Genomic DNA, 18020 nt, shown 5'->3' with positions numbered 1-18020 from the left:
GTAGCTTCACATGTACGTTGAGAGCTTCTGCACCAGAGACAAGTTCCTTGCGTGTCTAATTTTACTTGGCCAAATAAAGTATTCTGTTCTTATCAGGAGTCATCAGAAGCCTCATCTGCATGTAAGAAATTATACTGGCAAAGGATAAAAGCCTTCTTCCCTACCATCACTTAAATCACGCTGCTTTAAATGAGGGTAGCACAACTATCAGGATGAGGGCCACACATAGGAGGGGTGTCCACACGAGTCAAAAAAGTCAATATGGTAGCCACAAGGCAGGTGGGTTGATCATGTGGCTGTGGCCTCGGTCTGGACCTCCTTGGCTGCCCAGCCTCATCTGTGGTTGCCCCTGGAATTTGGCCCGTTTCGGTGGCTCTCACTCCAAAGAGATGGTGCAGCCAGGCAAAGGAGCGGGTGGGATGAGGATTAAGGCCAGAGTAACTTGATTCTTATTTTCTTAAAATTTAAGTGAATTAAGTGCACTTCCTATCCTTGTTTATCTCTATAAACAAGTCATTTCCTCTCCCTTTGTAAGTCTAAAACGATCCCTCTGTTGCTGTGGGGTCCTCCCTGTCCAGCTCTGACGCGGAGAAAGGGCCAGATTGGAAATCAGGGGCTTTGAGGTCTGTCCCTGAAAGGGAGGCCTCTCTCTGTTCACCCTCCAGTTCTGGTCAGCATGATATGAAAAGATGCTAGAAACAGTACAGAGAACAGAGAAGAGTAAAAAGGTGATAAGAGGTCTGGAGGCTAAACCGTACAATGAATTAGGATGAAAGAACTAGGTACGTTTAGCCTGTCAAAGTCAGGAAAACAAAGGCTCAGAAAGAACAAAGATTTGCAACAAAAGTCAAAGATAATAAAGTTTCTTTCAACATAAATAACAAGAAAAAAACCAAGGAAACAGTAGGTCTATTTAAGAGGGAAGATGGCAAGGAAGTAACAAGCAGAAGAGAGAAAGCAGAGCTGCTTAACTCATTCTTGGCATCAGTCTTCATGCAAAAAGAAACTATATAGCCCAACCTATCAAAAACATAACTGAAAAAGACAGACTAGAAATAAAAGTTAAAAAAAATGGTAAAAGAACAAACACCTGTCTGTTCTTGATGAATCACCGGGACTTGACGGATTACATCCCAGAGTTCGGAAGAAGCTGGCAGATGTTCTCTCAGAACCATTGCACCACATCTTTCAAAAATCCTGGAACACGGGGGAATTACCTGAGGTTTGGAAAAGGGCTGGTGTGGTCCCCATCTTCAAGAAAGGAAGAAAAAAAACACTCAGGAAACTACAGACCAATCAGTTTAACATCAATACCTGGGAAGTTCCTAAAAAAGATAATCAAAAAACAGATCTGTGATCTAGAAACAAATAAACTTATAACTAAAAGCCAGCACGGGTTTCTTAAAAACAGATCATGCCAAACCAATCTTATTTCATTCTTTGACAGAGTGACTAACTTAGTAGACCAGCAAAATGCTGCAGACACAGTATACTTAGACTTCAGCAAGGCATTCAACAAAGTAGACCACAACCTACTTCTTGGTAAGCTAGAAAAATGTGGGATAGACAGCATCACCACCAGATGGATTTGTAACTGGCTGACAAACTCTACTCAATTAGTCATCCTTAATGGTACTACATCTACATGGAGGGAAGTAAGCGGTGGGGTGCCACAAGGCTCCGTCTTAGGTCCAGTACTCTTCAATATCTTCATAAATGACTTAGATGAGGGAATTGAAGGGGAACTCATCAAATTTGCAGATGACATTAAGCGGGCAGCAATGGCCAACACCCCAGAAGACAAGTTGAGGATCCAGAAAGATCTTGACAGATTTGAACAATAGGCCCTGTCCAACAAAATGAAATTTAATGTGGAGAAAAGCAAGGTTTTACACCTAGGCAGGAAAAAGTAAGATTAGGTGAAACCTGGCTCAAAAACAGTAACTGTGAGAGACACCTTTGAGTCCTAGTGGATGATCACTTAAATATGAGCCAAAAAAGCTAATACAATTCCAGGTTGTATAAACAGAGGCATAGAATCAAAAGCACGTGAAGTATTAGTGCCACTTTCTAAATCCTTACTAAGGCCACACCTGGAATACTGCATCCAGTTTTGGTTACCACATTACAAAAAAGACGTTGAGACTCTTGAAAAAGTGCAAAGAAGAGCAACTAAGATGATTAAAGGCCTGGAGATAAAAACATATGAAGAACAGTTGCAGGAACTGGGTTTGGCTAGTCTAGAGAAAAGAAGGACTAGGGGTGACATGATAGCAGTGTTCCAATATTTGAGGGGCCGCCACAAAGAAGAGAGAGTCAACTTATTTTCCAAAACACCAGAAGGCAATACAAGAAATAATGGATGGAAACTAATCAAGGAGAACTGGAACTAAGGAGAAACTTCTTAACAGTGAGAACAGTTAACCAGTGGAACAGCTTCCCTCCAGAGGTTGTGGGTGCTTCATCACTGGAGGTTTTTAAGAAGAGACTGGACAGTCACTTGTCTGAAATAGTATAGGGCAGGGGTGTCAAACTGCCAGCCCTTGGGGCAGTTGCATCATACAGATGCCATGCCCACCCCAGCTCCGGCAATGCAAAAAAGTCATGATATGTCACATCACGTGATGTGGCGAATTTGACACTTGCGGTATAGGGACTCCTGCTTCAGGAGGGTGTTAAGACTAGAAGACCTCCAAGGCCCCTTCCAGCTCAATTCTGATTGATTCAGTACAAAGAACAGAGGAGTAAAAAAGATGATAAGGGATCTGGAGGGTAAATTACACAATGAGCCAGATTGGGAGAACTTGGTACGGCCTGTTGAAGAGAAGGATTGGGGTGAAATGATAGCTGTCTTCCAGTACAGAGAAGCCCGGGTCAATTTATTCTCCAAAGCACCTGAGGGCAAGAGAAGAAGTAACAGATGGAAGATTATGGAGGAAAGATTCAAGCTAGAACCAAGGAGGAATTTCCTGTTGAGAACAATGAATCGGTGGAACTGCTCCCCTGCAGAAGTTGTGGATGCTCCATCAGATAAAAGACTCGACATGGAATAGGGTTTCCTGTTTGAGGAAGGGGTTGGACTAGAAGACCTCCAAGGTCCCTTCCAACCTTATTATTCTGTGTTTTATGTATCTTTTTTCTTTTCAGTAGAAGGCACTCAGCCCACCCCGCTCACTCTGCTGAATTGAACCAGACACGTCCCCCCCCCCCGTCCATCCGAGCAGCCATGCCAGCCACCTCCGAGGCCCTCTCGCCTCTCCTTTGGGTGGGAAGACTCCTGCTGGAGCATCTGGTGCCTTTTATTGCAGATGTTTGCAGGCCAGGAGGCTGGGGGGGGGGGTGTTGCCCTGCTGATTTCTGACTGCCCCCTTTCTCCCCCCCCCCGTTTAGTTGATCTTTTCTGCCACTATTTGGGGAGGCCGTGGTTGCCCTCCCCTCCCGTGGCCCTCCCCGCCCTCTTCGCAGGCAGCAGCCGAGGGAGCGCCCTCCCCTCCCCCAGGCCTTGCGGGGATTCCCCTCCTCCGTCTCCGGGCCCCTCGGCAGCCCAGCGGCCCCCCCCCTTCGTGCCTCTGACGGGCTGCGCGGAGCGATAGCGGGGCGGCGGTCCGGGGGCTGCTGCGCGGCCGAATTCTGCTCCCGGCCGATAAGGGCGCCTGAAGCGATGGACGGCCGGGGCGGGGGCGGCGCTGCGAGGCTCCGGGGAGTTTGAAAGCGGGGGGGGGGGGGGTCGGCGGCAGCCTCGTTTCGGCTGGCCGCCGTCGGCGGTATCGGCGCAGACGAGCCGCTCGGGGTGGCGGTCCGGGGGCCGCAGCGGGTCCCCTTGCCTGTCCTCCCCCGTTTTCTCTCGGGGCCAGGCGGCGGCGACGCCTCGGAGAAGCCCCGGTGCTGGTTTCGCTCGCCTTGAACGAGGCGAAGGAAAGCTTCGCGGGGCGGTTTTCTTCCTTCGGAGGGGCAAAGGACGCCTCCCTCTGGCAGAGGCCCGACGCCACAAACCCAGGGAGGAAGCGGCATGCTACCTACAGGCGGCCGCTTAGGGCCACAATTAAGCCCAAAGTGTCCGTTGCTGAGCAGGACATTTGTCAAGCCAGTTTTGTTCCATTGTGTGATCTTTCTCGCCACACCTGTTAAGTGAATCACTGCAGTGGTTAAGCTAGGAACAGTTGTTAAGTGAATTTGGCTTCCTCATTGACTTTGTCAGAAGGTCTCAAAAGGGGATCTTCCCCCCCCCCCCGCCAGCGTCAGAAGTACTTGCTAGTTGCCAAGTGCTCAGATTTTGATAACCCAATGATCGTGAGAATCTGCAAGTTGTAAGTGTGAAAAATGGTCATAAATCACTTTTTCCAATGCTTTGGTAACTTCAAAACAGTCATTAAATGAACTGTTCTAAGTCGAGGACTACCTGTATTGACCATGGACTGCTTCTCTTTGTTATAGGTTGCTCTGGGGGGCTGCACGGGGATTTTTCCACACTAACATTCCTCCCCCCAACGGAATTCAGTTACAGTGCAAAAGTGCTGTAAGAAAATTGGGGAGATTGAATTATGGCAAAGCCCAATTAATCTAGTTTGCTCTTCTAGTTTAATCCCATTCACAATGCTACTTTGGAGAGATGTGTGTACGGTATGTGAGATTCTGATTGTTGTTGTTGTTAGTTGCGAAGTCGTGTTCAACCCATCGTGACCCCATGGACAATGTTCCTCCAGGCCTTCCTATCCTCTACCATCTTCTGGAGTCCATTTAAGCTCACTAAACCATAATACTAAACCATACTTTATTTAGCTGTGGTTTACTAGCTAATCATAATATTTAAAACCAGATATAATGTTTTAGGGACGCGGTGGCTCAGTGGGTTAGGACGCTGAGCTTGTCGATCAGAAGGTCGGCAGTTTGGCGGGTCGAATCCCGAGTGCCACGTAGCAGAGTGAGCACCTGTTACTCGTCCCAGCTTCTGCCAACCTAGCAGTTCGAAAGCACGTAAAAATGCAAGTAGAAAAATAGGGACCATTACGGTGGGAAGGTAACAGTGTTCCGTGTGCCTTTGGCGTCCAGTCATGCTGGCCACATGACCACGGAGACGTCCTCGGACAAGCGCTGGCTCTTTGGCTTTGAAACGGAGATGAGCACCGGCCCCTAGAGTCGGAAACGACTAGCACGCATGTGCGGGGGAACCTTTACCTTTACCTTTACCTTTATAATGTTTTATGAATTCCAGTGACTGGCCTTGCCTATTGTTCAGCTGTGTGGTTTAGCAGAGGGTGGACAACATCAAGTATGCTAACTTCTCTCCTGACTGTAGGAGATGCAATATGAAACTGGGATAGGGAGTTCAGAGTGTGTGTGTGTGTGTGTGTGTGTGTGTGTGAGAGAGAGAGAGAGAGAGAGAGAGAGAGAGAGAGAGAGAGAGGAGAGAGAGAGAGAGATCTTAGGCTTTGCAGGGGAAACTAGATTCCTTATGATCCCAGACATTTAGGACAGTATTTTGGCACTCATCTGTGTGTAAAACTGGAGACATTGGCCTGGTTTCTTGAAGGATTTTGTGTGTGTGCGGTGTGTGTGTATGTGAAATGAGGTAGAAAATTTCAGTGCTGAAGAGAGATTGATTTCTGTCCTTTGTGTGAACACATTACCTTTTTATCTGGCACATTTGGCCACGGACATAAATATTTTATTGTCAGTGAGACTGCAGCTCTCTCCCTTTGGAAGTGCAGATAGCTTTCAGCTCCTTATGTCAAAGAAAGGCACTCACAAGAACAGAAGAACAGCGCTCTGTCTCTGTTTATTAAAACTTGTTTACCCCACCTTTTATCCAGAGGGTTCAGTCTTGCTGAGTTAATATCATCTGCATTATGGGTAGTCCTTCAGTTTGTTCAACAGTGCCAGATGAGGTGGCCTTGCAACCTGTCCTCAGGATCCTCAGACTTCCGGGGGCTCCACAGTCAAGCAGTCACGATTTCCAACATTCCCCGATGGGTCCCCACAAGCCAAGCCAATGGATAAGCTGGCAGGAAGTTGGAAGCCACGCTCACTCCTGCCACTACTGTATTTGCCCGCCTGTGCTCCAGCGCCAAAGAATTGAGGCCTTTGGTGCTGGAGAAGACTCCTGCGAGTCCCTTGGACTGCAAGGCGATCAAACCGGTCAGTCCTAGAGGAGATCAACCCTGACTGCTCCTTAGAAGGCCAGATCCTGAAGCTGAAACTCAAATACTTTGGCCACCTAAGGAGAAGGAAGGACTCACTGGAGAAGAGCCTAATGCTGGGAAAGGTTGAGGGCAAGAGAAGAAAGGGACGAGCGAGAGTGAGGTGGCTGGATGGAGTCACTGAAGCAGGAGGCGTGAGCCTAAATGGACTCCAGAAGATGGTAGAGGACAGGAAGGCCTGGAGGAACGTGGTCCATGGGGTCGCGATGGGTCGGACACAACTTCGCAGCTAACAAGCTCCAGAGCGCCTGCTGGTGGCACCTGCCGTCCGCTCGTCTGGGACTCCTGCCTCTTCCCACTTAAGGACTTGTGCAGTTCTGGGGTTACGCCGGCCACTGGGACTGCAGTGTTGCCATCGCTAAGCAATGCATCTATGTTATGTCATTCATTGCATCGTCAGCAATGGCCGTGCTGGTCCAATTGCTATCGTAACTCCAGGACTGCCTGCATAACCAGAGCTGAAGACATTTAGCTATTTGAAGCTGAGGAGCAACTTACACCCTTTGGTGCCATGAACTGGAGCCTCTGGGCCTGTTGTCAGATCTTTCCTCAACCCTGGCTCAGAACTGGCTTTTCCTGCCACACCCCAAGCCAGTAATGGGGCAAGGTGGTGTGTTGCTGCTTCGCTCTGCCCTATATTAGGACCAGCCCTAATTCAGCCCACTGCTTTGGCTTCTGTTGGCGACACGTAGCCTGGCTGACTTTGTGCTTGGAAGCAAAGTTAGCATCTGGGAGTCCCGGCACTTTGGGCTTGGCTGAGATGAACAAGCCACTTTTACAAAAAATGCACCTGGGCAAAAAATGCACCTGGGCATTCACCTAGAATTGAAATAAGATTACTCTTGTCATCTGATGTGAGCGTAGCACATCTGTCGTTCACAGCCCTTTGCACAAGGAGTGTGAAGGGGTAACTTGGTACTAAGAGTGAAACTCACAGCTGGCTGGTCCTAAATCTGAGCTGGAGGGATTTGGGGCAGGGAGTGAGCCGTGGCTGCCATGTCCCCATCTCTGGCCGTGCAGGGAAGAGGGAGCAGCATCTAAGCCAGCCAGGAGACCCGGCTGGAAGCAGCCTTGGGGAGGAGAAAGTTGGGCTGGGACCGAGGAGACTCGGGTGAAGTCCCCACTCAGCAGAGCCAGCGGTCCTCGCCTCTGACCAGCCCATCTCTCAGGACAGCTGTTGTGGGCAGAAAAGGAGGGGAGAGTCCATCCTCCCCAGCTCCCAAAGAAAGGCAGAGCATGAATGCAATAAATAAAAACACTCGATGTTTGTTTATATTTGAAAAATTCCCCAAAGGAATTCTTTTTTAAATAATATTTTATTAGTTTTCTAATTTTACAATTAAGTTTTTAAAAAGCAATGTGGTGACTGGGTTAATCAATAGTTCAATAACATACAGAAATCTACTATCTCATATTAGACTAATACAGTTCTTATTGTTATTAACTTAAGTGAAAACATCTTTGTTACATTTATCAATAATTTTTAGCTTATTCATATCTTAATTGTGTTTGCTTTCTTCCCAAGCTTTAATTTCCCGTCAATATTCAAATTAACATTTGGTATTTATAATTTCCAAGCTTTAGGTAACCAAAGTTTCTCTTATCTCAACTTCTTCCTTTTTTCCTTTTCATAACAAAATATAATATTCTACATACACATCTTATCTATTTGAATATAGTTCTGTTTTCTAAAAATTATCTATTTTCCACCATATTAAACCTTCTAATTAATAATACAGTATCCCCTCTAATAAATCAAAACCATTATATGTATTGACTGGGTTAACCAATAAATCAGTAGTATACATATTTTTTTCATTTAGGCCAAATTTTTAAAAGCTCAAATACTTCTTTTGTCCTGGTAATATCTATTATCTCATATTGGGCAAACAGAATTCTTATTTTCAACTGATTTCCAAATATTTTATATTAGGTGACCAAAACTTCCCTTATCTCAACTCCCTTTTCTCCTCTTCATACCAAAGTCTATTAATCTTATTACACATCTTACCTATTCAATTATAATGTTACTTTATTTTCTAAAAATTATCTATTTTCCACCATATTCAAACCTCTAGTTAGTAATATGACATCCCCTCTAATAAATCAAAACCCTTATTTTCTTCAGCCTTACTCTGGCTTTCTTCCTTTGCCAGCTAACCTTCCATGTCAATGCTTTTGAATCATCAAATAGTTCTCCCTCTATTATTATATATATTATTTGGAATAAGAAAGACCAGTTGGTTGCAGTTTTTTTGGAAGAACTAGCCCATTTGTATTCATTAGATCACCTCCCTATTACTCCAATTTCCCACAGTTGTCCTGATAGGTTTATCTTCCATTCAATCTGTTCTTCCTTTTCCTCAAATTTATTCTGATTTTTGTAAAAAGTCTTTTCCATTTTCAGTGTTGTCACTCCCTTTTCTGATTTTTCCATTGGCTGGATCTGTTGGTCAACTGAATCCTCTGTCTTAGTATTTAGTTGTTCCACTTCTGTTATTTTCTGCATTGTTAGTTCTTTGGTTGTAGTCAAGATCTGGGTTTGTATATTTAAGCTGACATCTTGCTCCTTTATGTTGTGTCTTATTTTGTCACAAGCTGAAAGAATAATTTCATGTACTGATTTCAACATGGAAAGGATTTTTTTCCTGATCTTCATCCATATTCTTTTTATAGTATGTTAAGTTGAAGACTTTAGAATCAAACATTAAGAATATTTTTTGTTTTTTTATAGCTAAGTATGGGACATCTGTTTCACATATTATAGGTGGTCTTTATAGTAGAAATTGTTTGTCAGGTAAGAGTTTATAGTTCAAGGTATTCCATCATCTCATGTAATAACATATGCTTCCCATGTAAAGAAATTGGAAAGCAATTCCCCACGTATAGCTCTGAAAGTCAGTAAATGTTTACATTCATGGTTCAGACAGGCCAGATATGCCGCCCAGAAGTTCCTTCTTTGCAGCTGAGTTCTTCACAGGTGGTAGCTCTTAAGGTCAGAGAAGTTTTTTTCTGGAGTCTGGGCTTCAAGCCCAGTCTCTTTTAAGCAATAACAAGTTGTAATACCATACTTCGCCACAAGATGTCACCAATGCCATTTAAAGTTTTTTATGTCCAAAGTTTTTATGATAGTTTTTCAAGTCTTATTTCTTTTTTTAGATAAAAACAAACATCTCCAGTAAGCATATACATACAATTAGATTAAAGTTGTTCTTATATTTGCTCTGTTTCCCCTGGGTAGTTAGTTGTCACTGTTCTTAGAGGGTGGGGTAGAAATTATCTTCCCTCTCTCCTCGCAGGAGGAAAAGTGCTTTGGGCAGCTTTTACAGGAAAAAAATACTTAGTCTTGAAGAGATCAGATCTCACCCAGTTTCATCCGCGTTGCTTTAAAGGTGCTTGGTGGTGATTTTGACTTCAGCTGTCAGCAGCTTAGTGACAAGCCATATTTCTATGGCAGGTCTTTCCCCCACTGGTTTGGAGTGCTTCTCCAGATCAAACGGAAGGGCTGCTGCCCTCCCACAATCAAGCAGGGATCCCCTCCTTGCTCATTGCCCCTACAGGGTGACTTTTGACCCTTTCCAGGGTCCCCCAGCGGGATGAATTTGGACGCAAAAGACAGAACTCATCTTCCAGCGTCCACAGCGCCACGATGGCAAACTAGAAGTTCGCCACAAAGAAATTCTTGAAATAAAGACATAGGACTCTTTTGCTTCCAGAAGAAGAATTGCTTGAGGAGGACATTTTGATCTCATTCTGCTTTCATTCTCAAGGAAGCAACCTCCTTCTTTTCCTCAAAAACAAAGAGCCCAGCGGCCTGCAAACTGGAGGGGGGGGGCTTGGCTTTTTCTGGCAGGCGGGCCACACTCAAGTCTTAACAGATTTCTGAAGAGGTGGTCATCCTCTGGTCCCACAGGAGACTTGGGCCTCCAAACTCTTTTGGTGTGTCCCCAACTGCACTGCCCAATTTTGGGAAATACATGAAAACTGAAGTGTAAACCTTAGTTTCGTTTAGCACAGTTCAAACAAAAAGCTTAGTTCCCCTCCCAAAAAAAACCAAAGGGAAAAAATAATACACAGAACAGCCCCTACGTACTCTGCATCATCCCCCCTTCCCTCGCAGCCTTCTCCCCTCAGGCCTGAAGACCAGCCTCCCATTGCATGACCCGGCCCGGGTCGTCCGGACTTCATCATGTGCAGCATCAGCAGCTCAAAGCAGCCCCCATCTGTAGTCACGTCTGGGCCGGGCCAGGACTGGAACTTGGAGCTGCAGAAATTGCACATAACCAGCAGAGGCTGGGAAAGCAAACAAACCTGTCCCTTCATTAAAAGAAAAAGAAAAAGGGGTGTTACGGAAGGCCATGCTTGTTTTATTTTGTTCTGTACCTGCCATGGAAGTACAGAACTTGTGCTCCTCTGTTTTCTGTTAAGCATGTTAAAATGCGACTTTGGCAGTCCAGATGGTGAGTGGAAAGGGGTCCCCTGAACCTGAAGCCACTGCCTTGGCTTCCCTGATGGATGGCAATAGAGTAGGAAGGGAAGCAAGAAGCTCCTGCTCAAGGAGGAGACCTTATACCATTACAGACAAATGATTGTCTAGTCTCGTCTTAAAACGTCCAGTGTTGGAGCACCCACAACTTCTGAAGGCAAGTTCCATTCCACTGGTTGATTGTTCTCACAGTCAGGAAATTTCTCCTTAGTTCTAGGTTGCTTCTCTCTTGGATTAGCTTCCATCCATTCTTTCTTGTCTTGCCCTCTGGTGTTTTGGAAGATAGTTTAGCCCCCTCATCTTTCTGGCAGCCACTTAGATATTGGAACACTGCTATCATGTCACCCCTAGTCTTTCTCTTCACTAGACTAGACATTCCCAATTCCTGCAACTGTTCGCGTTTTAGCCGCCAGCCCCCTAATCATCCTTTTGCTCTTCTCTGTGCTTTTCCCAGAGTCTCAACATCTTTTTTATATTGTAGTGACCAAAATTGGATGCAGTATTCCAAGTGTGGTCTTACTAAAGCGTTATGAAGTGGTATTAATACTTCACGTGATCTTGATTCTATCACTCTATTCATGCATTCTATGATTGCATTGGCTTTTTAGGTTGCTGCTACACATTGTTGGCTCATATTTAAGTGATTCTCCATTAGAACTCCAAGACCCCCCTCACAATTACTGGAATTAAGCCAAGTTTCACCTAGTCTGTACCTGTACGGTTGGTTTTCCTCGCCTAAGTGTAAAGCCTCCCTTTTACCTACGTTAAATTTCATTTTGTTGGATAGGGCGCAATGTTCAAGTCTGAATGTGTTCAAGGCTAAACAATGGGCTGGGTATGGCTGACAGCTCTCAATCCTAGGCTGGAGAGCTACCCTCCTCGGCTGTGAAAGAAACAGCCTTCCTCAATCAGGCACCCTCCAGATTTGGGATCATCTCCCAGGATTCTCCCCATTGGCCCTGCTGGGTAGGGAATTCTGGGAGATGAAGTCTATCCAGCTTTGGCAAGTGTGATTTACAGATAGTTAACATTGTCTTTGGCCACCTAACCATGTGGAGAATGTATGCAATGCCTCTCAGTGCAGAACCAGTCTGACCTGCTCTTGCTCTGGCCAGTAGCAGTGCATTTGTTTGCTTGTTTATTTAAGGTATTTTTCTGTTCCTCCTTCCGAGGAAAGGCTCCGAGCCCAGAGGACATAAACACTGCAGCAAACCAGACCCTCTCTCCTGCAGGCTTTCAGCCTTTCTCCCAAAGCCCAACCTGGCAGCCTGAGTGTGTTCTGCAAAAATAGCTTTCGTGTCGGGCCGTTGGTGGAGAAGAAGAGAGGGCAGGTTGCCATTGTACTTTTAAAAATTATTTGGACTAAAATTTCATAAAAGGAAGCTGCTTTGGAATCTGTTTTCTCTGTTCAGCACAGACACCTGCAAATCTACTCAAAAATGAATGTCCAGGCAAAAAGGTCCCAGGTGTTTCGGGCTACCAACTTTCCAGTTTCAAGACTGTTTATTTATTTTTTAGATTGTTATATTGGAGATTTTATTTACAAACTTAAGGTTGGGTGCACAGCGCACCCCCTCCCAGTCTTCTGCGCCACATTGACCCTGTGAATTAGGGAAGAATTGGCCTCAAGTCCCCAGTGAGCTTCTGGAGATAAAAACTTGGGTCCTGTTTTGAGTCAAACACCTTCTTCTGATGCACAACTGTGTCTCTCTAGGACAGAGGCCCCCAACCTTTTGGGCACCAGGGACTGGTTCTGTGGAGAGAAGTTTTTCCACGGCCCGGAGGGTGTGTGATTTTGTGTGCTGCCTGCGTCTAGGGGATGGGGCTTTGCTTGTTTGTGTGGGTTGCTGGTATGCCGCAGCCCGGTACTGTTCCACGGACCATGGGTTGGAGACCCCTGCTCTAGGAGAACATGAAAAATCCACACGTTGTGGATGCATTTGCAACACAGCCACTACCTAGAACAGGGGTCTTCAAACTTGGCCCTTTTAGGACTTGTGGAGTTCAATTCCCAGAATTCCTCAGCCACTGTGCCTGGCTGAGGAATTCTGGGAGTTGAAGTCCACAAGTCATTAAAGGGCCAGGTTTGAAGACCCCTGACCTAAAACATAACTTGTTATGGGTGCCTCTGCCAGAGATGCTTTGACTGCTTCCTGCCATTACCTTGAATTACCTACAGTCTTTTTGAGGCAGGTGGATATGGTGGACAGCTATCTGTTTCTTGTTATTTGAAATGGGGAGGAGGTGTTTAGACCTAGATCTGCAGCCCAACTGGCACATCTCTTCCTGGCAGCCCCCAGCCAGTTGTCTTCCTGGGCAGAACATTACCAAGATTTTTGGGTGCTTCCACAGATACTTTCTGTGCATAGTAGCAGGCCTTTTAAAAACACACAGTGGTTTTTAAAAGTTTGGAATAGAATAGAATGGAATGGAATGGAAGAATAGAATAGAATAGAATAGAATAGAATAGAATAGAATAGAATAGAATAGAATAGAATAGAATAGAATAGAATAGAATAGAGTACAGTAGAGTTGAGTTGAGTTGAGTTGAGTTGAGTTGAGTTGAGTTGAGTTGGAAGGGACCTTGGAGGTCTTCTAATCCAGCCCCCTGCTCAAACAGGAGAACCTACAGTATATCGTCTCAGACAGGTGGATGTCCAGTCTCTTCTTAAAAATCTCCAGTGATGGAGCACCCACGAGTTCTGGGGGTAAGCTGTTCCACTGGTTGATTGTCCTCACTGTCAGGAAATTTCTCTTTAGTTCCAGGTTGCTTCTCTCTTTGGTCAGTTTCCGACTGTTGTTTCTCGTCTTTCCATTTGGTGCTTTGGTGAACAACCTGACCCCCTTTGCCTTGTGACAGCCCTTCAGATACTGGAACACAGCTATTATGTCTCCCCTATTTCTTCCTTTCTTTAGACTAGCCAGACCCAAATCCTGCAGCCGTTCTTCATATGTTTTAGTCTCCAGGCCTTTAATCATCTTAGTTGCTCTTCTCCGAATTTTCTCCAAACTCTCAACATCCTTTTTGTGATATGGTGACCAAAACTGGCTGCAGTATTCCAGGTGTGGTTTTACTAGGGTTTTGTAAAGCGGTAATAATACTTTATGTGATCTTCATTCTATCCCTCTGATTATACAACCCAGAATTGTATTAGCATTTTTGGTTGCTGCTGCACACTGTTGGCTCATGGTTAAGTGATTGTCCACTAGGACTCCAAGGACCCTCTCACAGTTACTGCCTCCAAGCCAAGTCTCGCCCAATCTGTATTTGTGCCTTTGGTTATTCCTGCCTAAAGGTAAGATTTTGCTTTTCTCCACATTGAAACTCATTTTGTGGAATAGGGCCCATTGTTCAAGTTGGTCAATATTTTTATGGATCCCGAGTTTGTCTTCTGGGGTGTTGGCTACTCCTGTCAGTTTGGTCATCTGCAAATGAGTTCCCCTTCAATTCCCGCATCTAAGTCATTGATGAAGATATTGAAGAGTGCTGGGCCTAAGACAGAGCCTTGTGGTACCCCACTGCTTACTTCTCTCCATGTGGACGTAGTGCCAGTCTAAGTTTCGTTTCCTAACAAGAAGAAAAAAAATGAAAAAGAAAAGGAAAACAAGTTGAACAACAAGAAGAAATATGTATCATGGCCGCTTGGGTGTGTAGATATATGTATAAGGTTTTGCAGGACAATTTCAATAAAGGATGCCTGTCTTTCACAATCTATGTCCCCTTCATCAGGGCCTACAGTGAGCTGGACCGCCTGCAAGCCTGATCTTGCCAAACGGGGAAGGGGAAGGGGATGCCCTGGGTTTCCCTGGGCATCAGAGGCTTCGTCTCTGCTCTCCCAAGCCCGTCTGGAGGCCTCTGAGTTTGATATGGGCCGCTGGGAGTCAGCTGGCAGGAAGCAGGTTCTTCTCTGGCCGCACTCGGAGGGGCATCACCTGTTGTTTTTTTCTCAAATTACCCTGAAGCCTCAGGTTACACGTAATAGGAACTGTGGCTTATGCTGAGTTATGATCTGTAATTTCCACAGCCCCAGGGATGGCCAGGTGCTGTTGAGGAAAGGCTGTGTCACAGAGAGGGCGCTCCTGTCTTCTGCAGTTGTCCCCCTTCCAGTACGCTGGCTTTCAGCCCCAACAACCCAGCTTGACAAGCCGGGTGTCCGAAGGGGTTATGAGGTCTAAAATCCAAAGCTGCTGGAGAAAATGGAGACAAGCAGGGTTTTTACACTTAGGCAGGAAAACCCAAAGGTACAAGTACTGATTAGATGAAGCCTGGCTCAAAAACAGTAACTGTGAGAGGGACTTTGAAGTCCTAGTGGACGATCCCTTGACTATGAGTTAGCAGTGTGCAGCAGCAGCCAAAAAAGCTAATATAATCCTTAGTTGTATAAAGAGAGGCACAGAATCAAAAGGACACGAAGTATTCGTACTGCTTTATAAAACCTTAGTAAGACCACATCTGGAATACTGCATCCAATTTTGGTCAGCACATTACAAGAAAGATAGAAAAAGTGCAGAGAAGAGCAAGTAAGATGAATAAGGACCTGGAGACTAAAAGGATTTGGGTATGGCTGGTAATCCTTCATGGATTACTGCCTTGTCGTGGCGAAGGGGCTTGCGTAATTCAATGAAGCTATGAGCTATGCCGTGCAGGGCCACCCAAGACGGACAGGTCATAGCAGAGAGTTCTGACAAAACGTGATCCACTGGAGGAGGAAATGGCAACCCACTCCAGTATCTTTGCCATGAAAACCCTATGGACAGTACCAAAAAGCAAAACGATATGACGCTGGAAGATGAGCCCCTCAGGTCGGAAGGCGTCCAATATGCTACTGGGGAAGAGCAGAGGGCTAGTACTAGTAGCGCCAGAAAGAATGAAGCGACTGGGCCAAAGCCGAAAGGACGCTCAGCTGTGGATGTGTCTGGTGGTGAAAGGAAAGTCCGATGCTGTAAAGATTTTTTCTCCATAGGAACCTGGAATGTAAGATCCATGAATCAAGGAAAACTGGACGTGGTCAAACAAGAGATGACAAGACTGAACATTGACATCTTAGGTATCAGCGAACTAAAATGGACAGGAATGGGTGAATTTAATTCAGATGACCATCAGGTATACTACTGTGGGCAAGAATCCTTCAGAAGAAATGGAGTAGCCTTCATAGTCAATAAAAGAGTAGGAAAAGCAATACTGGGATACAATCCTCAAAATGACAGAATGATCTCAGTTCGAATCCAAGGCAAACCATTCAATATCACAGTAGTCCAAGTCTATGCCCCAACCACCAGTGCTGAAGAGGATGAAATTGACCAGTTCTATGAAGCACTACAGCACCTTATAGAACTAACACCAAAAAATGATGTTCTTATCATCATGGGGGATTGGAATGCTAAAGTAGGAAGCCAAAAGATAACTGGAATAACAGGCAAGTTTGGCCTTGGAGTGCAAAATGAAGCAGGGCACAGGCTGATAGAATTCTGTCAAGAGAATACGATGGTCATAGCAAACACTCTTTTCCAACAACCCAAGAGACGGCTTTACACATGGACATCACCAGATGGTCAACACAGAAATCAGATTGACTATATGCTCTGCAGCCAAAGATGGAGAAGCTCTATACAGTCAGTAAAAACAAGACCAGGAGCTGACTGTGGCTCAGACCATGAGCTTCTCCTTGCAAAGTTTAGGCTTAAACTGAAGAAAGTAGGGAAAAGCACTAGGCCAGTCAGGTATGAATTAAATCATATCCCTGTTGAATATACAGTAGAGGTGACAAATAGATTTAAGGAATTAGATCTGATAGACAGAGTGCCTGAAGAACTATAGACAGAGGTTCGCAACATTGTACAAGAGGTAGCACCCAAAACCATCCCAAAGAAAAAGAAATGCAAGAAAGCAAAATGGCTGTCTGAGGAAGCTTTGCAAATAGCTGAGGAAAGGAGGGAAGCGAAAGGCAAGGGAGAAAAAGAAAGATACACCCAATTGAATGCAGAATTCCAGAGAATAGCTAGAAGAGATAAGAATGCCTTCTTAAATGAACAGTGCAAAGAAATAGAAGAAAACAATAGAATAGGGAGGACCAGAGATCTTTTCAAGAAAATTGGAGAAATGAAGGGAACGTTTAATGCAAAAATGGGCATGATAAAGGACCAAAATGGCAGGGACCTAACAGAGGCAGAAGAGATTAAGAAGAGGTGGCAAAATTACACAGAAGAACTATACAAGAATGAGCTTAACGTCCCTGATAATCACAATGAGGTGGTCACTGACCTCGAGCCAGACATCCTAGAATGTGAAGTGAAGTGGGCCTTAGAAAAGCTGAGCAACAACAAAGCTAGTGGAAGTGACAGTATTCCAGCTGAGCTATTCAAAATCTTAAAAGACAATGCAGTAAAAGTGCTACACTCAATTTGCCAGCAAATTTGGAAAACTCAACAATGGCCACAGGATTGGAAAAGATCAGTTTACATTCCAATTCCAAAGAAAGGCAGTGCCAAAGAATGTTCAAACTATCGCACCATTGCACTCATTTCTCATGCTAGTAAAGTCATGCTTAAAATCCTACAAGCTAGACTTCAGCAGTATGTGGATCGAGAACTACCAGAAGTGCAGGCAGGATTTCGAAGAGGCAGAGGAACTAGAGATCAAATTGCCAACATACGCTGGATCATGGAGAAAGCTAGGGAGTTCCAGAAAAACATCTACTTCTGCTTCATTGACTATGCTAAAGCCTTTGATTGTGTGGATCATAACAAACTGTGGCAAGTTCTTAAAGAGATGGGAGTACCAGACCATCTTATTTGTCTCTTGAGAAACCTATATGCGGGCCAAGAAGCAACAGTGAGAACTGGACACGGAACCACTGATTGGTTCAAAATTGGGAAAGGAGTCCGGCAAGGCTGTATACTGTCGCCCTGCCTATTTAACTTATATGCAGAGCACATCATGAGAAAGGCAGGGCTAGATGAATCAAAAGCTGGAATTAAGATTGCCGGAAGAAATATCAACAACCTAAGATACGCAGATGATACCACTCTAATGGCAGAAAGTGAAGAAGAACTAAAGAGCCTCTTGTTGCAGGTGAAGAAGGAGAGTGCAAAACTTGGGTTGAAACTTAACATTAAGAAAACCAAGATCATGGCATCTGGCCCTCTCAATTCCTGGGAAATAGATGGGGAAGAAATGGAGGTAGTGACAGATTTTATTTTCCTGGGCTCCAAGTTCACTGCAGATGGGGACTGTAGCCAAGAAATTAAAAGACGCTTGCTCCTGGGGAGGAAAGCCATGGCAAATCTAGACAGCACACTAAAAAGCAGAGACATCACCCTGTCAACAAAAGTGCGTA

The 18020-nt window shown here is 45.0% G+C and overlaps 1 protein-coding gene across 4 annotated transcripts in view; it reads left to right on the top strand.

Moving 5' to 3' along the window:
• The window catches only part of NHERF2 (NHERF family PDZ scaffold protein 2), an 89419-nt gene that overhangs the window by 27578 nt on the left and 43821 nt on the right, over nucleotides 1-18020 (top strand). The gene's annotated exons all lie outside the window — the stretch shown is intronic.

This window comes from Vipera berus, assembly GCF_964194415.1.
Source record: "Vipera berus genome assembly, chromosome: 13".
In the NCBI taxonomy this organism is placed as follows: Eukaryota; Metazoa; Chordata; class Lepidosauria; order Squamata; family Viperidae; genus Vipera; species Vipera berus.
This window is presented reverse-complemented; position numbering and strand designations above follow the sequence as displayed.